Genomic DNA, 26041 nt, shown 5'->3' on the forward strand with positions numbered 1-26041 from the left:
CCAATACTTTATTTATGCTCTTGACCTAACCATTCTCTTGAGGGTGATATGGATATGTCACCCAATGTTTGATTCTGTATTTATCCATTTGCTCTGCTATTAAATGTGATGTAAATTGCACCCCTCCATTTGAAACTATTTCCCTTGGGGCCCCATATCAAGAAATAATTTCTTCAAATAAAAATTCTGAGACAGTTTATTTAGTGGCTTTTGAAACAACTTTGGCTTCAACCAATCTTGTCACGTAGTTTGTACATACAAGGATATGAACCTTCTAATGAGAAGGAGTATTAAACGACGCAAAAAAATCAATAGCCCATTTCTCAAAGGGCTCAAGGACTAGTTGAGTCTTCAGTGGCATTTCAACTGATCAAATAGGCTGGCCCATTCTTTGACAATTATCACACCCCTGAACATATTTTCTAGCATCCCAAAATATAGAGGGCCAATAGTATCCCATCTAAAACACCTTATGAACGGTTTGTTTATCAACAAAGTGTCCTCCACAAGGTTTATCATGGGCATCTTTCAGAACATCATCGATCTTGTCCTCGCATATACAACATTGGACTTGTTGATCTGGTCCAGTGTAGAAGAGGTACCCTTCTATCCATGTATAGTGGTCACTCTGCTGGATAATTCTCTGTTGTTCCTGTTGGGCCTCCAAAATGTCATCCACTGTCACTTTCATTTCCATCATTTTACCTTCGTTCTATAACTCTACATTAGTAATTGTTGGGTTGTGTTATATTTTTTCTACAACTAGCCCACGTAGTTAACTAGGGGGTTAGAAGGGGGGCGGAGTCCCCCCCTTCGTTGCACCTATTGTGTAGCGGGTGAGTCACAGGGGGTTTGAGGGGTGCAGGTAACCCCACTCTATGGGGTCTGGGGCAGCGCCCTAGAAAATTTTTGTTTTGGACACTATATTAAGTTGGGCGGACCTACCTATGGTTGTGTGCATGCTTTTTGCACATGGTTTTGGATGCGATCGTTTTCGATCCATGGTATTGGATGCTTTGGCATGTATAAATATGTATTGTAACATTGAAAGGAAAATAATGAAAAATCAAGCTGGTAGTCTCAGTTTTGGGATCTAGGGGAAAATATCTGTGTATATGTGTTTTATGTGTTATGCTCTCACATTGTTTATTTTCTGTGTTTTAGAATTCGTATGCAGGTAATTTATGTACGGGGATAAAACCTACATTTGGTATCAAAGTTGTTTCGGCTTCAAGGGGATGCCTTTGCTATTGAGGGGTTTCACTCAGGCCTGTGGTAGACTCCATTCAGTAGGAGATTTGCGAGATCAATTTTGGTGGTGAAAGAAGATGACGAGTAGTGGAAAGATAGAGATCAAGAAATTTAATGGTCAAAGTTTTGAGTTGTGGAAACTCAAGACAGAGGATCTGTTGGTGGATAAATATCAGTGGATCGCAGTAGATCCGGGTACTAAACCAACAGGAGTTTCTGATGAAGAATAGAAGAATTTGGATCAGAAGGCAAAGAGCACAATACGATTGTGTGTCTTAGATTCAGTATTGCTGAATGTTTCAGGGGAAGCTATGGTGAAGGCTTTGTGGGACAAGTTAGGGGATTTGTACCAATCTAAGTCTCTGGTGAATAAACTGTTCCTATAGAAAAAGCTGTATAACCTGAGGATGAAAGATGGAGACTCGGTGATAGAGCATCTGAATGCATTTAATACTGTGGTAATTCAGTCATCATCTGTTGATATCAAAATTTTAGATGAAGATAAGTGCATTAGTTTGTTGTGTTCTCTACCAAATTCATGGGATAGTTTGGTTATTGCAATAGGTAGAAATGCAACTGCCTTGCAGTTTGATGAAATAGTCTCATCCTTGTTGACATAGGAGATGAGACGGAAAAATATGGAGAGCCAGAATGGTGATTCCTTGTCTCTATGAGGACGGTCCCAGAACAGAAACAAAAATAAGTCATTGAGTGGGAGATCTAAATCTAGAGAGAGATCTAAATCTCCAAGAAAACCTATAAAGGGGGTGTGCTATAAATGTGGAAAGGAAGGGCACTAAAAAAGGGATTGTAAATCTAAAGCTCCTAACAAAGGAAAGGGATCTGATGATGCTCCTTCTGTAGAGGCGAAAACCACCATAGATGAAGGTGGGGATGTGTACTTGGCTTCTTCAAGTACACATGTAGGTGCATCCTTTCACTTTACTCCCCATAAAGAGTGGTTCTGCGAGTATGATAAATACGATGGTGGTGATGTCTTCTTAGGGGATGATAGGAAGGCTAGAATCGTTGGTTGCAGAAAACTAAAGTTGAAGTTGCAAGGTGGAAGGGTTAGAACACTTCTGGGTGTTCTACATATTCCTGCATTGGCTAGAAATCTAATTTTTGTAAGCAAGCTAGATGACGTAGGTGTAAAAACAGTGCTTGAGAAGGATACCTGCAAGATGGTTCGGGGAGCATTGGTATTGATGCGGGGAGTTAGGATTGGAACTCTGTACAAGCTACAAGGTAGCACTGTTGTTGATGGGTGCAATAGTTCTATGGTTCCTAAAAGTGGAGCAGAAAATCTAGTGGTCTCTATAGAGAAGACCATGTTGTGGCATCAAAGTTTTGGACATATTGGAGAGAAGGGCCTTCGAATACTTCATGGTAAAGGTATGGTAGAAGGTATGAGTAATAGCTCTCTGGATTTTGATTTTTGGGAAAATTGTGTATATGGGAAGCAGAATCAGGTGAGTTTCCGCCTGGTGGTAAGAGGGCGAAATAGATATTAGAGCTTGTGCATAGTGATGTGTTTGGACCTGTTAGAGTTGGTCTGGTCAGTCCTCCGTCAGAGATCAAAACTCTTTATGCATTTCATTTTTAGGTGTCCCAGTCCATTCACTCAGCTGCATTCCGCTAGGGGCATGCCATGATCTGACGGAGAAGGTCACGCTAGTCATTTCCCCTCATATCTGGCTCCTGCTGGCTTAGGTATTTTGTCAATAATCACAAACGTCCATAACAGTCAAGTTCTGCGCCGTTAACAGACAAAAGTCATTTTTGGTCATTAGGTCTAGGGATTAATCAATTTGGTCTTTAAATAGGTCCAGTAAAGCCATGCAGGTCAGAGTGATGCCCTTGCAAAGTAATGATTCACAGAGTTTCATCGTCATATTGATAAACTTCGACTGTTCTTCAAAACTCTGTTTTGAAGAAAAGTCAAATAGTGTTATTGGTGACAAAATTTTCAAAAAAGTCTTCAGTTGATTTCTTCAAGTGCAGTCATGGTTTCCATGGCCAAATGTCCTGTCAAGCCATCCTTGCAAAGAGTGCCAAAAATTTCATCTCTTGAGCCAAAATCCAGAGGAAAAGTTAAAATCAGGGTTGTTTTAAAGTTAGTGAAAAAGTGTCAAACATAAACATTAGAAAATGGGTTTTTTGAAAAAGCAAAAATGTAACCCATCACTTCCAAATCTTTATATACAAACTCCCACCTAAATCCAAGTTATTGTGCAATCAAAGGCAGAAGGAAAGCATTGCAAAGTTGTGGGTGTGCAAGCGTGTAATTTGGAGCAGTTTGGAGGAAGTTTCAGGGGCGCGGCGCACACAGAGCCCGCCCGCAACACAAAGTTATAACTAGTGCGACACACACCCAGAGCGCGGTGCACTGGGTTTTGCGTGTGGCGCACAGAGACAAAGTGCCTAGAATTTGCCAAATTCCCTCAAATTTTTTTGTGAAGCACATAAATTGCAAGGTCGGATCCATAAACTCACTTGTGCATCAAATTTGATAAAGATATGGTGGTTTATTGCCTGTGATTAAATGCAAAAAATTTCATAAATTTAACCACAAGAAGACACCAAAAAACCATTTTGCTAGGGTTGTGCCATTATGTTGTTGATGCCAAGGCTCTATTTTTCCTGCCCTACCACTTTTCCTTATTCCCCTATGCCATTTTTCCTATTATCACTACCCTAACACTACCAAACTCATATTCCCTTTCCCTTCCTCCTAGTGCTCAATTAAAACCCCAAACCCTAACCTGTCAAAATACCCAAAACCCCTACATATCCCTAAACAAAATTCTCCCTATAACCCCTATTCCCATTACATTACTCCCCTCCTAATACTCCCTTTGTTTCATTGTTCCCCTTGGTGGAAGATATCACAAACAACACCCAGCTTCACCATCATCAAAGGGGCAACCTAAATACAGTTTATAAGCAACAATCATGGCATCTGAGGGTTCATCAAAGTATGAGGTGGAGACCCACAGTGATACAGCTTCAGGAGAACAGGCTCCCCAGAGACATCATAGGAGTGGCAAACATGTTAGGGATGAGCCAAACACCCTCACTGAGTTGCAGGCATGCCCTCTTGCTATGCCATGTTTCTAGCACCTAGCATGTTTTGAATTTTGTCAAAGGGTGGCAAATGTTAGAGTTCATCATGAGTTGGCCCGTCTTTTTGTGCTTCACCTACATGGAGGTCAGTCTATCTTGGCCGGGGTCACGTTCACATTGACACCCAAAACTATCTCAGTGGCAATAGGCATACCAAATGTTGGAGAACAGTAGCATAAGAAAAAGAAGGTGGATAGGCATCATTATGAGCCTTAAATTAAGGCCAGTTGTTTGAGGCATCTCACAAGAGTTTTCCCATTCAGATTTTTGAAAGATGAGTATGCTCTGCTCATGAAATTGATCATGAAGTACTTCAGTTGTGAGGGGAGGTTTTATTGCCTATATTCTTATCACACCAGGTTGCTCAGGCACTTAACCCGAGTGCGGATGATGAACCTCCCATTTTTCATTTGCGAGAACATAGAGAGGATGAAAAATTTCATGCAGCATAAGACCCCTCAGCAGCAACTCAACATTGTTTATCACTTTGCTCTTATCCGGATTTTGGTGGATCATCAGTTGGGATTGCAGGGAATTTCTTGGGAGGGCTTCATCTCCCGTGACTTATTCAGCGCTCCACAGGTAGTATCAGAGGCAGAACATGAGATAGGTAGTCCTTCACATCAGTATGAGCACCATGAGACTGCTACTATGCCAGTATTCATCACCTATCAGAGAGGCAGTAGACATTTATTTGCGGCGGCGAAGCGAGTGTTATCTCCACCCGAGGTGGAAGGGGCCTCGCTTCCTACATCGACGACACAGGAACAGGACAGAGGTAAGGAGCCAATGCATGATGAGGGGCCTTCAGGTGAGCGAGAGACAAAATTCGTTCTCCTTCATGATGATGAAACAGATACAGCACCGACAAATGAAGAGCTTAGAGAGATCATCCAGGAGCAGTAATCAGTGATTGAGGCCTTATCCCTTGACTTGGAGAGGGCTAAGTGGAACATGAAATACTTGGAGCATAGGAACAAGCAGATGGAGGATCAGCGGGCGATCATGGAGCTACAAAACATTTGTGAGCATCACCAAGCTGCACAAAGGAGAATAGTTGAGCTCACGTCATTGGAGCAAAAAATCAATGAGGATTGGGAGGCCAATCTCGAGAGCATGAGCATGCACTTGGAGAGGCTACTAGACAAGGCCGACAAGGACCATGCTTTGCTGAGACACATGGCTTATCACTACAGGACACAAAATATGAGTGCAAAGGCCCGGATAAGGAGCTTGAAGGCAAAATTGAGCAAAGCAACAAAAGAGGCAAAAGAGGCAAAAGAGCAAGATCGGCTTCGAATATTGGCTGAGGCTTCTTTGGTACAGCATAGAACCCCATAGAGAACCTCCAGCCCAAATTTCAAGGAATTTGGGGAAATTTTGGTCACATGACAAATTTTTGGGCAAAACGCAGGTTTTTTCTCCCAGTGGCGTGACGCTAAAAATTGGGAACTCCAAATGAAGAATGGTTTGCATTTTTGGATTCAGCATGAAAAATCACGACTACTGGTGCTTGGAAAAGAAATTTGGGCAAGATCTGAGTCTCCAGGAGGTCAAAAACACCCAAAAAATGACCTCTCTGCCCCTATTTTGACACACATGAAGCAGTCTTGGGAGAATGAAGATTTGGAGGGGCAAATGAGCACCAAATTCAGAAATTCTAGTTGGGTTAGAAAGTAGACAGGACAAGATTTCCAACAAGCACACTTGGGAACATTTTGGACACTTGAAAGTGCCTCAAATCAGGCTCCAAAGTAGCACGGTGTACAGAGAAAATGGCGTGGCGCACACAGGGAAAATTGCCAAATTTGCTTCTGTTTCGCGAAATTTCGATTTGCGACTTCTCCAGGTGGGCCCGCTCATCTGCATTTCGGCTTTTTGACACCTAAGGTGGCATTTAAAGTATTTTCTCTCCAGATTGGCTTCTATCCAAGTGGCAAAGGAAGGCAAACGGTCACCCAAGCCATTTGTCATGTTTGTAACATTGCACCTGTAGTTGATGGTTGGCTCTTCACCTCCATTTTGTAATGATTCAAGAACTCCCCAACCCTTGGGCATTCTATCTCTTCATGGCACATTCTATATATTGTATGCAAACCATTTGCAAAGGCTTGGTTGGCTTGTAACTTCTGGGAGACTATGGGAAAAAAACTCTGCTTCTTCACTGTATATTTTTGATAGAGAATTAATGAAAGGCAACGGCTTTGTTTCATGAGATTCATGTGGTTGTGAGTGTAGCAAATGTGTCTCTTATGTTTTCATATGTATTTCGTTATGTTTCATAATTTAGTTCATGTTCATTTCCAGTGAAATTTTCCGAGTTAGATAAGGTAGAATTCAATTTTATTGCTCTGCCTGCGGGAAATATTCATGTTCAGTGTTCTTCTTTTGTTGAAAAGGATTCATGTTCCTATGCCCTTTTCACTCTCCTAAACAATCTCTCCATTCCGCGTTATTTCAAACTAAATTGTTACACTTTCCGCCTGCCTTGCCTCACGAAGTAATCTGTGCCTTTGTATTAAATTCTCTGTTCTTTGCTGACCGTTGGTCCCATACCATCCCAGAAGCTCAGTCATTCATAAAAATTGTTTCTTGTATCCCTATTCACTTACTAGCCTAAGATTAATACTTCACTGTAAGTCATCTGAGACTGTTTTTTGCTTATCTATTCACTGAGCGTGACTCGGAGAGAGCCCTCTCCTGTTCTGGTAGGGCTAGCTACCAGACTGAGCGTGGTTTGTGGTTACCTTGAATTTTGCCTTCCTTCAGCCTAGGGCAGATTTAGGTGCTAACATAGTGGCGACTCCACTGGGGATCAACTGAAATCAAATCCCCTTATTTCTTAATAATTCTAAGCTTCCGGATGATGAGTTTAGGATTGGATAGGCTGAGTAAGTTGATTGTGTCCTGTGATTTTTCTCAATAGCACGCTGGCTTCGAGACGATATACCAGAGCCAATCCAGACCCGGATCCTCCTCATATCTACGAAAACCCCAATTTGATTCCAAGACTCCTTCGTCAAGAGAGCATTATAACTCCCATATTCAAATCCCATTCATGTCTTGACATTTTTGAGTATCTTGAAGAGCTTGAGCTTAACGTGCGGTTTGAAATATCGTTGTTTGAGTCTAAATACGAAAGGGTTGTTTATTATACTGTCCCCAATCCACAATTTCTTGTAGACTTAGAAACCGAAAGAGCTAATCAGTTAATTGATAATTATATTGCGGCACAGCCTCAAACTCCAATTGCTAGCTCCTTACGAACTGTTTGACACCTAATCCTAAATGGGTTAGTGTGGAAGCTGAATAGACCAAAGCAGTCCAAGAGACCTTGGGATCTGAAACCCAAGAGTCACATATTGTACTATAAATGTATATCTCATGTTAATAAAAAAAGCGTACTACATGTTTTATCTTTCATATCTCTTGTGGTGTCCATGTGTGTTTAACATGGTATCAGAGCGGGCGATCTCCTGCCCTGCTCAAATATGAGCCACTTGTTTTCTGTGGCCTTTCTTACATGCCAGTCCTGTACATTCATATAATTGTCAGTACTGCTATATTAGGAGGTGCCTGACAGTCCCTGCGATTCTTGACCTACCACTCTGCTGTTTACCAAATATGCATCTGTTAGCGTGCATGCAATTCTGAAATTAGTCAGAAATTTGTGGCGACCACAGTGCGTTTAAATGCTATACCACTGCATATCACTCTGTTAGTCCACAATGTTGCGTTAAATGATAACAGGTATCGTATGTTACATTGAATCTCACCCCCTCTGTCCATAACGCATCTGTCATAACGCTCTCTGGCGCACCAACACTGTCTCTGTCCATATACGCTCCATTTAAAAGCGCTACACCACCTGCTTTGTACCTTTATTCCCTGACATGGTATTATTCTTTGCTCCGTTGAGTTTGTTGTTACATAACTCTCATCAAAAGATGGCCAGGTTTGGGTAACTGTATTCATTCTTCCACTCGAATAGTCACTTACCAAATAGGTGAAACCCTTCATCTTCCTCAGCCTTGGCACGCATGACTGAAACCGTATATTCATGCTATGTCTATCATTCAGACATTAGTTCTCCAGGTTCTAGATTTCTTACGCTATTAAATACACCATACAGCACTGTCTCCCTGTCTCGTTCTCCATGCAAACACTGATGGCTAGCGTTCCATTGATATACAGTTCTGCTCCATTGATATACAATTCTGTTCTTCTCCATTAATACTGTAGCAGGCACGCAGTTCTGCTAACTGTGCTCAATTCCATGTTGCTCGATGTACTGATAAATTGAGAGCGATGACTCATTATATTCAATACTGTGTTGACTAACGGTGCTCCCTTTTGACCATGCGCCCTTGCGTTACGAAATGTACTTTGAATGAGTTTTATATAAGGCTTTAAAGTGGCTATCTGTCATCTACGAGTTTTTGGCGAGTTATAGTCGACACTTATATCGAAAGAGATGCCATTCATGGGTGTTCCCAATTGTTGAAATTCTTCAAACTGAGGCTGCGTGAATGGTGGAAGGAGCCATTTCAGTTTTGTGAAAAATAAAGACAATAAAACTTTCAGGCATTGATGGTATGGAGTCGTTATGGTCTGCGGATGCTGAATGAGCAACTACAGTTGTGGTTATTGCTCGAAAAACAAGACTGTGGTTTTTTGGCGGTTAAATCGGCCCTGTGTCATGAAATTTCACTTTTAATGAAATCTTTCAGGCTCCAGAGCTAAGTCTCTGTTTTATTTGTGATTTGAGCGCTTGACAGGATTAACCCTGTCGACGCATCCACAAGAGTATTTGTGGGATGCGGAATCGAGAAGCTCCCTGTGGATTCACCTTCGAGCTCCAGAGGAATTTTAGGATCTAAGTTATTGTCGTTGTGCTAGTTGGAGGATCAAATAGTTGCCTACTAGAAATATTTGGATTAGCATCATCAAAGGAAGACACGCTAACTGGCTAAGTTTGAGCAGAGGGCGGTCGATGTGCAGAGGACTTGACAGTTGTGGGTGTTGAACTTTTTATTGAAACGTTATTTAATGAGAAAGGGTACTGGTCAAATAGAGCATTTCTCGGACGTGCACTTGCGATTGGGGGAATGGTGTTTGACCACTGGATCAGTGAATTTGTAATTACATCGTCAGGGCTGAGGGAGAGATGTTGGGAACAGATCTATGGCCATGAACAGATCTGTATGACCATGGGAATGAGAAGGTGGAGCAGCGACAACACTGTGTGAGAATCCAAATTTGGATTTTAGGCATAATCAGTTGTGGATTACGACTCCATTAATTGCTGAGAAGGCTTATGGCCTATGTTGACTAGTGATTATATTGTGTATTTACTGTGATCTCCAGCAATCTGGCAAAGGGAGGTGCTGTAAAACGAATAGGTCACAGAAGAGCAATGTTGTCCAACTCGTACTAAAATGAATTGTTGATTTGGGTTGTTCTGAGTTTGTGAGACCGGTGAGCGTGGATCTATCGACTGATGCAAATCTTCTTGTTCATCTGTGAAGGGAGTAGCAGAGTGAACGTGTATTGGTGAAGTGAGTTGATATATCGAACAGAGCTGGAATGGCAGCTGTAGCTTTGATCGAACCCTGAAGCTGCGCAGAGGTAGAAAATCCGTGTAGCAGGTTTGGTGGAGCGATCGTCTTGTGAAGGGTCCGTTAGCGGAATGCGTGTCTCGATCAACGATTTGCATCATCATCATGGCAACGAAAGAGATCGAGTTGATCGGTGTGTGTGTTGGGTGAAAACGGTTGGTGAGGCAACTTTTGCGTGGCCTGATACACTCGAAGCATCGTTGAAGTTCCACATTTGGATGCGTTGAAAGGCGCAGGTGACGATCCGAGTCAGCGTGAGGAAACATCTGGATCAAAGTTCCTGCATGTCGCTATTCTCTGACGAGAAAGTGAAAGAAAGATCGTGGGAGCCATCTCTAGTTTGACAGTTTGCAACTACTTTGGACGCATCATTGGATGAGTATCTTAGTAATTTGGTGGAGCGTGGAAGTCAATCGTTGGAGCTGTGAGGCGGTTTTCTTTGCACAAAATTGTTGTCGCCTCAGGAGGTGTGTGTGTGGACCTGGGATCGCAACGTGTGATGGAGAATGTTATTTCTCTCCAGCCACTCTATAGTTGTACAAACAGATTTGTCATAAAAAGGGTTTATTGATTTGTATAGATTGTACTTTTTCAACGCCTGTTAACCAGAAAGCGTTAGCACTCGGCGCAAATATTGTATTGCATTCGGTAACTAAATATATTGCAGGTCATAATGATGTTCTTGCAGACAGTTTGAGTGGTTCAAACAAGGTTATTGGCACAGTATGTGCTTTGCACAATGTCTTGGGAGGTGTATTAAGTCCAAATGCAGCGTACTTGTTTCTTCGTGGCATAAAGACCCTGCATCTTCGTGTACAGCAACAAAATTCAACAACTTTAAGGATTGCCCGCACTTTAGAGGCACATCCAAAGGTTTCTCATGTCCATTGGTATTTTGAAGATTTCCATCCTCATCCATTCCATCAAAGAACTGAGACATTTTTATTAAAGCTGCCTGAATATGTTTGAGGCTTGAATGGTATGGTGATTTGTTTCAAATACACTTTGAATAGTTTGAATTCCATTTGCAACCAAGATTCTGTGCTTCTGTCCCTATAGTTGGATCTGATTTGATTGCTGGTGCCATTCATATTTTTAAATGCTTTGCCGAGGTTGATCGCTGTAAATTACAGTTCAAAGAATGCCCATGACATGGTGTTATAATTATTGAAGTTTTGATAACCATCATTTCTGAAGAAGTACTTGAAGGATCCAAGCAAGTTTGCAGTTGCTGCTGCCCCAGTTGTGGAACTATATTTAAAACTCATTATAGTTTCTGTTCCTTGATTCATTTGCTGCACATTTACAAAGGATTTTTCTGTGTCTTTGTACTGTGAGTGGGTGTTACTTTTACTCATTGGGTCATAGTTGTAATCAGTCTTTTAAAGGGGTGTAATTTTGACAATGAAGAATATGCCTCAAATTACTGAAATATTAGAGTTCTTAAAAACTCTGATATATTCCTCTAATCATGAAACATTCCAAGTCAGCAAAGGCTCTCTCTTAGAAATTCAGACATGTCTACAATATGCACAAGAGAAAATTGATTTTTTGCAGCTTGAAACACAGCTACAGCAAGAAGAATTAAAACGAAGGAGTCATTCCGAACTTGTTTCTGTTCAGAACAATGAAGTAGACTCCCATAAATAGCAAGTCAATATTGTTCAAGTTCATTCAGATCCAGTACCCAATAAAGCAGCAAGTGTACATGCAGATGCAAAAACTCAGTCTGCACTTCCCAAGCCCATCATCAGACCTTGGGAACAGCTTGTCCACAACAAGCACAGAACTGGTCTTGGATATGACAAGGACTTGTCCTTTCATATTCCAGACTACTCAAAGCCCATTTAGTTTCAGAGTGCTGGATTCATTCATGACAGTTCACTTGCTCCTCATGAGAGTTCACCGCTAGCTGTTCCAGATTCTGCCCCTCTTCCACAGCAACAAAAAAAACAACAACAATAGATTGTGAAATGCCAACATTGTGACCGAGTTGGCCATTTGAAAGATCACTATTTTGATCTTCATCCATGTAAGCACTGTCATAAAACCAGTCATTCTTCACACAGATGCTTCAGAAATAAACGTCCTGCAAGAACAAAGATTCATCTTGGATGGATCGCTTCTTGGCAATGGGCATCAATAGCCAAGAAGATATTCCAAACACATGTTAGAACTTGTTCCAGAGTATTGAACAGTCTTGCAGTTGAGTTTTCTCCATCTTCTCACCTTGTATCTGACAAGGGGGGAAATGATGGTCATCTACAAGCTTCAAAGTCACATCAAGCGAGCCTGAGCCACAACCTGCCACACCAGTTTCAGAGATGTAGCCAGAGACAAAGATGCCCATGAACATGCCTTCAGTTGGCAATCTGGGACACTTCCTCTAGCAGAAGACTTCAACTTCTTGCCAGCTTTGAAAGAATTCCAGGAACAAAATTGGGGACACTTCCTCTAGCAGAAGACACTAGCTTCTTGCCAGTTTTGGAAGAGTTCCAGGAATTGCATTAAGCATTCCAGAGTTGTTGGTTATCCTTAAACCATCACAGGTTGAGAATTCCATTTTCAGGTTGAAGTTTTACCTTTTATGTGGGGTGAGACCTCCCTTTTATGGTTGAAGGTTTCCCTCTTTAAAACAATAGGATCACTTCCTCTAGCAGAAAACTTCAGTTTCTTGCCAGTTTTGGAAGAGTTCTGGGAACTGCACTAAGCGTTCCAGTGTTGGTGGTCATCCTTAAACCACTGCCCTTTATACCAACATTTCATAGAGCACATTCAGCCTAGTGCTGCCATGCATATTTGCACATTTTGTATTACAGCTCTCTTCTTGGACTCATACATAACCCTTCGGATTAAGGGGGGGAATGTTGGACACCTAATCCTAAATGGGTTAGTGTGGAAGCCGAATAGACCAAAGCAGTCCAAGAGACCTTGGGATCTGAAACCCAAGAGTCACATATTGCACTATAAATGTATATCTCATGTTAATAAAAAAAATGTACTACATGTTTTATCTTTCATATCTCTTGTGCTGTCCATGTGTGTTTAACACGAACTATACACACCCCTCCAACACCTCCAAGGCCAAATCCACCAAGAGTGATGGCTGCCTGTTTTGCACCCCTTGTTCTGCCTCAAGTTCTAGATATTATGCCCGCAGATTATCAAAGCAAAATCCCATTTTTTGATGGCACTCCTAACAGCATTACTGCTCAGCAACATGTGGACAAAATGGCAGACTTCTATGAACTTCATGAGATCGATGCGGAGAATGTGGCAATGAGACTCTTTGTACAGACATTTGCAGGTGAGTGAGGAAATGGTTTAGAGGTTTGCTGGCAGCACGTATCGCTACCTTGGCTGAACTACAAAGACAATTTTTAAATCGATGGGAAGTGAAAAAGAATCCTCTTCAAATTCTGGTTGAATATGAGCAAATTAAACGAAACGCTGGTGAGTCGGTCCAAGATTGTTGTGTTAGATTCATTACAGTTGATAAAGAGATTCCAGATCATCTAAAGCCACCTATGGGACCAGCTATGATGAAATTTCCAGATGGTTTTGATGCTGACATGGCCTACCAATTAAGAGAGAGAGAATCGGCCACAATAGAAGACATGCAGAAAATCGCGGTTAGCGTTGAAGCGAATCTGCTGTCCAAGAGAGCTAGAGCGAAAGCAGAAAAGAAAGTCACAGTTAAGGAAGAGTCTTATTCGATGGATCAATTACTCAAAAAGGTAGAGCAGATGCTTGAAAGGGTGAAGCTCGACAAACCTGAGCCACAAGTTAGAAATCCTAACTTCTGTGGCTAGTAGCAGCAACCACAATATAGAATAAGACAAAGAGATCAGCGTGCCTAAGAGCAAACAACACAACAGCCAGTACAGACACCTTTGCAGCAAAATTTTGTGCATGGATAGGAGTCAGATGAGGACAGAAATGTAATAGGTGAAGAAAACCACCTCTTTACTCTAGATGAGCTACCTACTTACATTACCGAAGAAGAGGAGTGTGCGGTGAGCTCAGCTACACACAAAGATGCAGATTTCATTCTAGCAAGTGACACTGTTTTACAAGAAGAACCAGAGGAGTATCAAAGGGGGTATATGAATGCTCTGTCCGCATAATAGCAGCGATATTCACTTAGAAACAGAGATGTGTCGGCCAAACCAATTCAGAAAAGGAAGGAGGTTGAAGCATCAAAGAATGATTCATCAGTTTCACAAAGGAAAGGAAAGGAGGCGGTTGGTCTGGAGAGCAGCAAATGACCATCAGCAGAACAATCACATTAGCAAGCTGCATCAAAAGAAAAGGAAAAGAAAGAAATCCCAGTCAAAGAGGTAGAAAATATTCCCACTTTTAACTTAGGGAATGATATTTCTAAGTTAAAGGTATCCATCCCCTTGACTGAAATAATGAAGAAAAAAAATTATAGAGGACAAGTATCTAATATGTTGAATTGGGACCCAATGTCTAACATGGTGAATGTCGAAGATGATCAACCCGAAATGATTTTTGGACCAACATCGAATGGTAAGTCTCCTGATAGTGATGTGCCACCCTTTTACATCAGTTTAAGATTACATGCTTTTGTGTTACACAATGCCATGTTCGATTCCGGAGCCTCTCACAATCTCATGCCCAAGGCTATCATGGATAAACTTGGTCTGGACATCACCCAGCAATACCATGATCTCTATTCATTTGATTCCAGCAGAGTGAGATGTATAGGACTCATCAAAGACTTGGTTGTGAGTTTGGATCAGCTTCCCATGAAAAATGTTTTGATGGATGTTGTGGTAGTAGATATTCCTCCAAGGTTTGGCATGCTTCTTTCCAGGTCTTGGGTAGTGAAATTGAAAGGGACACTACAGCTAGATTTCTCCTATGCAACTATTCCAGTGTTTGGACAAATGAGGAAATTGTATCGGGAACAAAAAATGAAATATATGATCACAAGCAAGGAGAAACCAATAAATCATCCAATTAACTATGTACATACAGATTTAGAGTCTTTTGTTTTGTATTCAGATAGTTTAAATGATATAGATAGTCAGTTAGTAGAAGCAGATGATATTCCGGAAATAATAGAAAATTTCAGAGAAATTTTAAAGAAAGAAGGACAAGAACAACAGAACAATGTTGGGCAATCAGCTGAAAGTAATGGACAACAAGCAGACAAGGCAAAACAAATAGATTTCCAGCACTTACAAGGGGAGGAAGAAGGTTTGTGGACCATGGATTTTGATGGAGCAGTGGGAAATGATGGCGCTGGAATTGGAATTTGGGTACACAATCCTTTCTGCGCCCCAAACAAAGTGCCTAGTAGCGTGAGGGTTTGCTCTTACAAGTTGGCTTTCGAGTGTTCAAAGAATGAAGCTGAGTATGAAGCTCTGATTGCTGGCCTGAAGATTTTAAGAAATATGAATGCTAAGAGGATTTTGGTATATGGCGACTCCGAATTGGTAATAAAGCAGGTCAGAGGCGAGTATCAAGCAAAGCATCCTAGGATGTGGGCCAACCGTAATGCAATTCTAGACATCCTAAAATTATTTTCAGAATACACCTTGACATGCATGCCTCGTATACAAAATAGTAATGCTGACGCTCTTGCCAAGGCAGCAAGTAGTTTGAAGATCCCAATGAATTCCAGAAATAAATTCGAAATCCATGTCAAGCATCGTCCAACCATTCCAGACAATCAGAGATATTGGCAAGTGTTTCAAGATGATGAGGAGATTAATGATTTTCTACAAAACAAAGGCAAGTTCAAAGAAACCTCAATAGATGTAGAAAATGACAATGGTAAAGGTAATGGTACAGATGAAGTGCAGATCAATGAAATGGACGTGTTACAGCTGAAGAATAACATTATTCCTAAAGGCTTGATACCTTTAGAAGAAATTTTTGATCAAGATGATGTAGCCCGCAAGCCAACATTGCAGCCAACAGAGAAGGGTGTAGAAGAGGTAAACATCGGAACAGCTGCCAATCCTAAGTTGGTAAAATTGTCCAAAGCATTGCTGCCAAAGATCAAGGACAAATACATCAGTTTCCTGGATTCATTTGCAGCTGTGTTTGCTTGGGACTATTCTGATTTAAAGACCTATGATACCAATATAATTCAGCACACGATACCCATCAAGCCCAATCAAAAACCATTCAGACAAAAGTTGAGAAGGATAAATCCAAAGCTGCTGCCATATATTGAAAAGGAGGTAAACAGGTTGTACAAGTCAAGGATCATTGTGCCCATCAGATTTTTGGACTAGATCTCTAACTTGGTGCCTGTACAAAAGAAGACAGGTGAGATCCGCTTATGCATTGATTTCAAAAATCTCAAATAAAGTTTCATTGAAGGACAACTATCCTCTGCCCAAAATGGACCATATACTTCAGCGAGTAGTGGGGGCATCTCGTATGTCACTACTTGATGGCTATTCTGGATATAACCAAATTTCTGTCCATGAAGATGACCAGGACAAAACAGCATTCACCACTCCATGGGGAACCTTTCATTATGCCAAAATTCCTTTCGGTTTAAAGAATGCAAGTGCCACATTTCAGCGTGCAATGGACTTGGATTTTGCGAATGAGAAGGATGTGTTTTTGGTGGTGTACCTGGATGATTTGACGGTGTTTTCCAAATCTGATGAAGAGCACATGCATCATCTAAAAACTGTCTTTCAAAACTGCAGAAAATATGGTTTATCGCTAAATCCGAAGAAGAGCTTATTCGCCATGGAGGAAGGAAAATTACTTGGGCATATTATCTCAAAGGATGGGCATTTGTATTGACCCAGCACATGTGCAAGCAATTCAGCAAATTGATCTGCCCCAGAATAAAAAAGAGATACAATCGTTCAATGGTAAGATGATTTTTCTATGTCGCTTTGTACCTAATCTTGCTGAACACCTAAGAGAAATCACCAACATGCTTAAGAAGGACAGCCAAGTGAAATGGACAGAGGAGGCTATAAAATATTTCAATTTGGTTAAATTGGCTCTTTCTTCAGCCCCAGTTCTAGTCAGCCCGGACTACACTCAGGATTTCATATTGTTTTCATTTGCTTCGGAGCACACTATGGCAGCAGTATTATTGCAGAAAAGAGATGATCATGAAAGACCCATCGCATTCTTCAGCAGAGCTATAAGGGATGTAGCCTTAAAGTACAACATCATTGAGAAACAAGCCCTGGCACTTGTGAAGGCATTGAAATATTTCTGGGTATATCTTCTACATTCTCATATTCTGGCCTATGTACCTAATGCTGCTGTAAAATATGTTTTAGTGCAGACCGATCCTGAAGGAAGAAGAGGCAAATGGATTGCAGCCTTGCTGGAATATGATGTGGAAATAAAGCCTACAAAGTTGGTCAAAGGACAGGGGTTGGCGAAGCTAATGGCCGAATCAAACTTGCATGCCTTGGACATAAATCTGATCGCTGCTATGTCTGATGAGAATGAGGAAGGATCATCCATTCAGGTATCTGAAATGTTTACTCTTTCTCCATGGTATTCAGATATCATATATGTGCTTAAAAATCTATCACCACTGCCCAGCATGACTAGAAACAAAGTGAGAACACTCAAGTTGAAGGCTGCCAAGTTTTTCATTTTAAATTCTGCGCTGTATTGGAAAGATCCCGGTGGCATTTTGTTAAATTGTTTGGTGGAAGAAGAGGCAAAGAAAGTCATGGAGGATTTCCACGGAGGAGAGTGTGGTGGTCACCTTTTTTGGAAGTCAACAACAAATAAAATTTTGAGAGCAGGGTATTATTGGCCGACATTGTTTGTTGATGTATATAAGATGGTCAAGCGCTGTCATAAATGTCAGATTTTCGAAGGAAAGTAGAAGTTACAGCCTTTGCCACTTAAGCCTATTGAGGTGAGCGCTCCTTTCCAGTAGTGGGGGTTGGATTTCATTGGTGAAATTCATCCTGCTTCTTCCAGTCAACATAGATGGATCCTCACAACGACAGATTATTTCACAAAATGGATTGAGGCAACTCCCACCAGACAAGCTACAGATGCGATAATCATTTCATTTCATGAAAATAACATCTTGTCTCGCTTTGGTTGTCCGAATAAGTTAATCACAGACAATGCATCAGCTTTCAAATCAAAAGGGATGGTAGAATTTTGTCATAGATATCACATCATTTTGGGTCATTCAACTGCCTATCATCCGCAAGGCAATGGATTGGTGGAGTCTTCAAATAAATCATTGATCAACATCATCAAGAAGCTGTTGGAAATAAATAAAAAGAGCTGGAATAAGAGGTTGGTCCATGCGCTTTGGGTAGATCGGATCAGTCACAAAAAATCCATTGGTATGTCACCATTTGAGCTTGTTTATGGAGTTGACAAAGTATTTCCCACCTCTCTCATTGCCCCGGTAGTCAAAATTCTTTAGGAGGCCGGCAGTGAAGAAGATCCCATGTAGAGAAGGTTGAATCAAATGATCCACTTGCAGTAGACAAGAGAAGAAGTTTTCAAGAACACATCCAAATTGCAGGAGAAAATAAAGAAAATTTATGACAGAAAAGCAAAGGCAGATGAATTTCAATTGGATGATGTGGCGCTGAAGTGGGATGTAAGGAATGAAGAGAAAGGTAAGCACGGAAATTTCGAGAATCTTTGGAAAGGTCCTTTCAAGATTGCAGCATATAGGGGTCAGAATGCCTTTCTTTTGAAGGAAATGAATGGGGAAGATTGTCCAGGAGGGCCGATCAATGGTCGACTGCTCAAGCGGTATCACTGTTGAGTTATTAACACTGCTTCCACTATCATTGTAAATACCATTTTTATTTCAGTTTGGTTTAAGTTTGTCAAGTTAGTCTTTGAGTCATTTCAATGTCAAGTTTGAGTCAATTTTTTGGTCATTTTAGTTTCATAAATGAGTCAGAGTCCTGTGTTGTTGTCGAAATGATGACTCCTTAGCCCAATGGACAAAGGCACTGTCTAGCTCCTCCAGAGATCTGTTGTTCTTGGCACCTCCAAGGAGCTACCATCCCCCATTGGAGCCAATGTTAGAGTCGGTCTGGTCAGTCCTCCGTCAGAGATCAAAACTATTTATGCATTTCATTTTTAGGTGTCCTGCTCCATTCACTTAGCTGCATTCTGCTAGGGGCATGGCATGATCTGACGGAGAAGGTCATGCTATTCATTTCCCCTCATATCTGGCTCCTGCTAGCTTAGGTCTTTTGTCAATAATCACAAACGTCCATAACAGTCAAGGTCTGGGCCGTTAACAGACAAAAGTCATTTTTGGTCATTAGGTCTAGGGATTAATCAATTTGGTCTTTAAATAGGTCCAGTAAAGCCATGCAGGCCAGAGTGATGCCCTTGCAAAGTAATGATTCACAGAGTTTCATCGTCATATTGATAAACTTCGACTGTTCTTCAAAACTCTGTTTTTAAGAAAAGTCAAACAGTGTTATTAGTGACAAAATTTTCAAAAAAGTCTTCAGTTGATTTCTTCAAGTATAGTCATGGTTTCCGTGGCCAAATGTCCTGTCAAGCAATCCCTGTAAAGAGTGCTGAAAATTTCATCACTTGAGCCAAAATCCAGAGGAAAAGTGAAAATTAGGGTTGTTTTAAAGTCAATGAAAAAGTGTCAAACATAAACATTAGAAAATGGGTCTTTTGAAAAAGCAAAAAGGTAACCCATAACTTCCAAATCTTTATATACAAACTCCCACCTAAATCCAAGTTATTGTGCAATCAAAGGCAGAAGGAAAGCATTGCAAATTCATGGGTGTGCAAGTGCGTAATTTGGAGCAGTTTGGATGAATTTTCAGGGGCGTGGCGCATACAGGCAAGGGCGTGGTGCACACAGAGCCCGCTCGCAGTGCAAATTTATAACTAGCACGGCGCACACCCAGAGCGTGGCACAGTGGGTTTTGCGCGCGGCGCACAGAGACAATGCGCCCAGAATTTGCCAAACTCCCTCAATTTTTTTTGTGAAGCACATAAATTGCAAGGTAGGCTCCATAAACTCACTTGTGCATCAAATTTGATAAAGATATGGTGGTTTATTGCCTGTGATTAATGCAAAAAATTTCATAAAGATAACCACAAGAAGACACCAAAAAACCATTTTGCTAGGGTTGTGCCATTATGTTGTTGATGCCAAGACTCTATTTTTCCTACCCTACCACTTTTCATTATTCCCATATGCCATTTTTCCTATTATCACTACCCTAACACTACCAAACTCATATTCCCTTTCCCTTCCTCCTAGTGCTCAGTTAAAACCCCAAACCCTAACCTCTCAAAATACCCAAAACCCCTACATATCCCTAAACAAAATTCTGCCTATAACCCCTATTCCCATTACATTACTCCCCTCCTAATACTCCCTTTGTTTCATTGTTCCCCTTGGTGGCAGATATCACAAACAACACCCAGCTTCACCATCATCGAAGGGGCTGCCTAAATACAGTTTATAAACAACATTCATGGCATCTGAGGGTTCATCAGAGTATGAGGTGGAGACCCACAGTGATACAGCTTCAGGAGAACAGGCTCCCCGGAGACATCATAGGAGTGGCAAACATGTTAGGGATGAGCCAAACACCCTCACTGAGTTGCAGGCATGCCCTCTTGCTATGTCATGTTTCCAGCACCTAGCATGTTTTGAATTTTGTCAAAGGGTGGCAAATGTTAGAGTTCATCATGAGTTGGCCTGTCTTTTTGTGCTTCACCTACATGGAGGTCAGTCTATCTTGGCCGGGGTCACCTTCACATTGACACTCGAAACTATCTCAGTGGCAACAGGCATACCAAATGTTGGAGAATAGTGGCATAAGAAAAAGAAGGTGGATAGGAATCATTATGAGCCTTACATTAAGGCCAGTTGTTTGAGGCATCTCACAAGAGTCTTCCCATTCAGATTTTTGAAAGATGAGTATGCTCCGCTCATGAAATTGATCATGAAGTACTTCAGTTGTGAGGGGAGGTTTTCTCGCCTATATGCCTATCACATCAAGTTGCTCATGCACTTTACCAGAGTGCGGATGATGAACCTCCCATTTTTCATTTGCAGGAATATAGAGAGGATGAAAAATTTCATGCAGCATAAGACCCCTTAGAACCAGGACAAAAATGAAGCAGGTTTTCAGGTATTTGCGTGGCACTAGTGATTACAGTTTGTGCTGCCAAGGAAGACCAAGATTGGATAGAGTGTTGGATATTTGTGGCTTTGTTGATGCAGACTAGGCTGGAGATCTGGATCAGAGAAGATCTATAAGTGGGTATGTGTTTAACCTATTTGGAGGTGCAGTCAGTTGGATGAGTAAGAAACAATTTGTAGTGGCACTATCAACTACAAAGACAGAATACATTGCAGCCACTCATACAAGAAAGGAAGCAGTTTGGTTGCAGAGATTTTGTTCAAGTTCGAGGTTAGTATGGGGAGCTATAAGGATAGATTGTGACAATCAAAGTGAAATTTTCTTGGCAAAGAACTCTCCTAAACGATCTCTCCATTCCGTGTTATTTTAAACTAAATTGCTACACTTTCTGCGTGCCTTGCCTCATGAAGTAATCTGTGCCTTTATATTAAATTCTTTGTTCTTTGCTAATCATTGGTCCCATACCATCCTAGAACCTCAGTCATTCACAAAAATTGTTTCTTGTATCCCTATTCACTTACTAGCCTAAGATCAATACTTCACTTAAGTCATCTCAGACCGTTTTTTGCTTATCTATTCACTGAGTGCGACTCGGAGAGAGCCCTCTCCTGTTCTGGTAGGGCTAGCTACCAGACTGAGCGTGGTTTGTGGTTACCCTGAATTTTTCCTTCCTTCAGCCTATGACAGATTTAGGTGCTAACAGGACCTATGAAGGTGCCATCACTGGGTAAGTCTGTGTACTATGTATCATTTATAGATGAATTCTCAAGGAATACATGGAAATATTTCCTTAAGAAGAAAAGTGAAGTCTTTGACAGGTTTAAAGAATTTAAGGTTCTGGTGGAAAGCCAGACAGAGATGAAGATAAAGGTGCTAAGGACAGATAACAGTGGGGAGTTTTGTAGTAAGGAATTTAAAGAATTTTGTAAGAAGTGTGGTATAGCACGATAGAAGACTACATATACACCTCAACAAAATGGAGTTACAGAAAGAATGAACAAGACATTGATGGAAAGGGCAAGAAGCATGCTCAGTGGTGCCAAGTTAGGATAGGAATTCTGGGTAGAGGCGGTGGAGACAGCATGTTACCTGGTCAATATATCACCTTCATCAGTGTTGGAGGATAAGACTCCACAAGAGGTATGGATTGGTAAGAAACCCTCTCTTTCACATCTGAGGGTATTTGGATGTGATGCATATGTACATGTTCCAAATAAGAAACAAACCAAGTTGGATAGTAAATCTGAAAAGTGCATCTTTATTGGGTATAAGGATGGTTTAAAGGGTTATAATCTTTGGAATCTAGTAACAAGGAAGGTTGTGTACAACCGAGATGTGGTGTTCAGAGAGGTGAAAGATGTTATTAAAGATGAATTCCAACCAAAGGAACTTGAGAAGATAGAGTTTGAGCTAAAGGAGGAAGAATTAGACTCTATAGTAGATGAGGAATTAGAAGATGAAGAGCCATAAACTCTAGGTGTGAGAAGATCAGTTTGAGAAAGAAGTCAGCCAGAAAGGTATAGTCCATCTACTCTCTGTTCAAATTTTTCTTTATCTATTACTAATGATGATCCTAGAACTATGAACAAAGCAATAGATTCAGAGGATGGAAAACTCTGGAAAGAGGCCATCGCTGATGAAATGGCATCTTTACACAAAAATGAGGCTTGGGATCTGGTGGAGTTGTTGGCTAGTAGGAAACCCATTGGCAGCAAATGGGTGTTCAAGAAGAAGACAAATGTAGAAGGAAAGGTGGAGAAATACAAAGCTTGGTTGGTAGCAAAAGGTTATTCCCAGGTGTCGAGAATTGATTTTGGGGATTTTTTTCTCGTATTTCCAAGGTAACTTCTATTAGATTACTTTTATCTGTTGCTGCTGCTTTTGATTTTGAGGTAGAAGAGATGGATGTGAAAACAACATTTCTTCATGGGGATCTGGAAGAGGAAATCTACATGAAGCAACCTGAAGGCTTTGTGGTGAAGGGTAAGAAAGAACTGGTATGCAAGTTAAAGAAGTCTCTGTATGGGTTAAAACAGTCACCAAGGATGTGGTATCATAAATTTGATACATTTATATGGGGACATGGCTTCACCAGAAGCAAAGTAGATCACTATGTCTATTTTAAATTAATTGGTGATTGTGTTATTTATCTGGTCTTGTATGTGGATGATATGTTGCTGGTTGGAAATGACAAAGAAATTATCCAGGATTTGAAGACCCATTTGTCCTCCAAATTCGACATGAAATATCATGGTGCTGCAAACTATATTTTGGGCATGGAAATTAAAAGAGATCAGAGAAAGAGGAAGCTTTGGTTAAACCAGAGGAATTATGTCAATAGAATATTGCAGAGGTTTAATATGCACGATAATAAACTGATGAAGGTTCCTATTCCTTTAGGTGTAAAGTTATCTGCTGAACAGTGTCCCAAGACACAATAAGAGGAAGAGGACATGTCCCGTGTTCCATATGCAAGTGCAGTCGGTAGCCTTATGTATGTGATGGTCTATACTAGACCAGACATTGCACATGTAGTGGGTGTATTGAGCAGGTTTATGTCAAAACCAGGAAAGGAGCACTGGACAATAATGAAGCGGGTTTTCAAGAATTTGCGTGGCACTAGTGTTTACGATTTGTGCTACCAAGGAAGACCAAGATTGGATAGAGTGTTGGATATTTGTGGCTTTGTTGATGCAGACTGCGCTGGAGATCTGGATCAGAGAAGATCTACAAGTGGGTATGTGTTTAACCTATTTGGAGGTGCAGTTAGTTGGATGAGTAAGAAACAATCTGTAGTGGCACTATCAACTACAAAGACAAAATAAATTGAAGCCACTCATACAAGAAAGGAAGCAGTTTGGTTGCAGAGATTTTGTTCAAGTTCAAGGTTAGTATGGGGAGCTATAAGGATAGATTGTGACAACCAAAGTGCAATTTTCCTATGCCCTTTTCACTCTCCTAAACGATCTCCCCATTCCTTGTTATTTTAAACTAAATTGCTACACTTTCCGCCTGCCTTGCCTCATGAAGTAATCTGTGCCTTTATATTAAATTCTCTGTTCTTTGCTAACCATTGGTCCCATACCATCCCAGAACCTCAGTCATTCATAAAAATTGTTTCTTGTATCCCTATTCACTTACTAGCCTAAGATCAATACTTCACTTAAGTCATCTTAGACCGTTTTTTGCTTATCTATTCACTGAGCGCGACTCGGAGATAGCCCTCTCCTGTTCTGGTAGGGCTAGCTACCAGACTGAGCATGGTTTGTGGTTACCCTGAATTTTTCCTTCCTTCAGCCTATGACAGATTTAGGTGCTAACAGGACCTATGAAGGTGTCATCACTCGGTAAGTCTGGGTACTATGTATCAAAAAATATACATTTATATCATAATATAATAAATATATACATATCTTAACACAGTAACATCAAACAATATATATATATATATATATATATATATATATATATATATATATATATATCTATATATATATATATATATATATATATATATATATATATATATATAAGTATAAAAAGAAATAAACATAATACACATTGAATCAATATATATATATATATCATAATATAATAAATCAACATATACATATCTTAATACATTAATCCATCAATATACATAACATTTATATACAAAAGGAACTAAGTCTATTCATAACTAAAAAACATGATTAGGTTAAACATATTTAAACACAATTCAAATAAATAAAATGATAAATGAAAATATTAGTAAACTCTAAATCTAATTAATAAACCTCTTATCCGGATCGTGTCGGTCATGCACTATCCCTCATCTTCACCTATTTATTCACCATCACCCATCTCTGACTTCTTCAATAATTCTCATCCTGATGATGAACCACAGAGGCTGGTTCGAAACGTCGATGTACTAAAAACAACAGATGCGATGAATCCGGAAGATACAACCACACAAAATACAAATCGCAGAAGTCTCAAATCCATAATACTATGTATCATTTATAGATGACTTCTCAAGGAATACATGGAAATATTTCCTTAAGAAGAAATGTGAAGTCTTTGACAGGATTAAGAATTTAAGGTTCTGGTGGAAAACCAGACAGAGATGAAGATAAAGGTGCTAAGGACAGATAATAGTGGAGAGTTTTGTAGTAAGGAATTTAAAGAATTTTGTAAGAAGTGTGGTATAGCACGATAGAAGACTACATATACACCTCAACAAAATGGAGTTACAGAAAGAATGAACAAGACATTGATGGAAAGGGCAAGAAGCATGCTTAGTGGTGCCAAGTTAGGATAGGAATTCTGGGTAGAGGCGGTGGAGACAGCATGTTACCTGGTCAATAGATCACCTTCATCAGCGTTGGAGGATAAGACTCCACAAGAGGTATGGACTGGTAGGAAACCCTCTCTTTCACATCTGAGGGTATTTGGATGTGATGCATATGTACATGTTCCAAATAAGAAACAAACCAAGTTGGATAGTAAACCTGAAAAGTGCATCTTTATTGGGTATAAGGATGGTTTAAAGGGTTATAATCTTTGGAACCTAGTAACAAGGAAGGTTGTGTACAACCGAGATGTGGTGTTCAGAGAGGTGAAAGATGTTATTAAAGATGAAGTCCAACCAAAGGAACTTGAAGAAGATAGAGTTTGAGCTAAAGGAGGAAGAATTAGACTCTATAGTAGATGAGGAATCAGAAGATGAAGAGCCACAAACTCTGGGTGTGAGAAGATCAGTTTGAGAAAGAAGCCAGCCAGAAAGGTATAGTCCATCTACTCGCTGTTCAAATTTTTCTTTATATATTACTAATGATGATCCTAGAACTGTGAACGACGCAATAGATTCAGAGGATGGAAAACTCTGGAAAGAGGCCATGGTTGATGAAATGGCATCTTTACACAAAA

Source organism: Pinus tabuliformis, chromosome 4_1 (assembly GCF_031772625.1).
Source record: "Pinus tabuliformis cultivar Carrire ecotype Pingquan chromosome 4_1, CPIR1, whole genome shotgun sequence".
NCBI lineage: Eukaryota > Viridiplantae > Streptophyta > Pinopsida > Pinales > Pinaceae > Pinus > Pinus tabuliformis.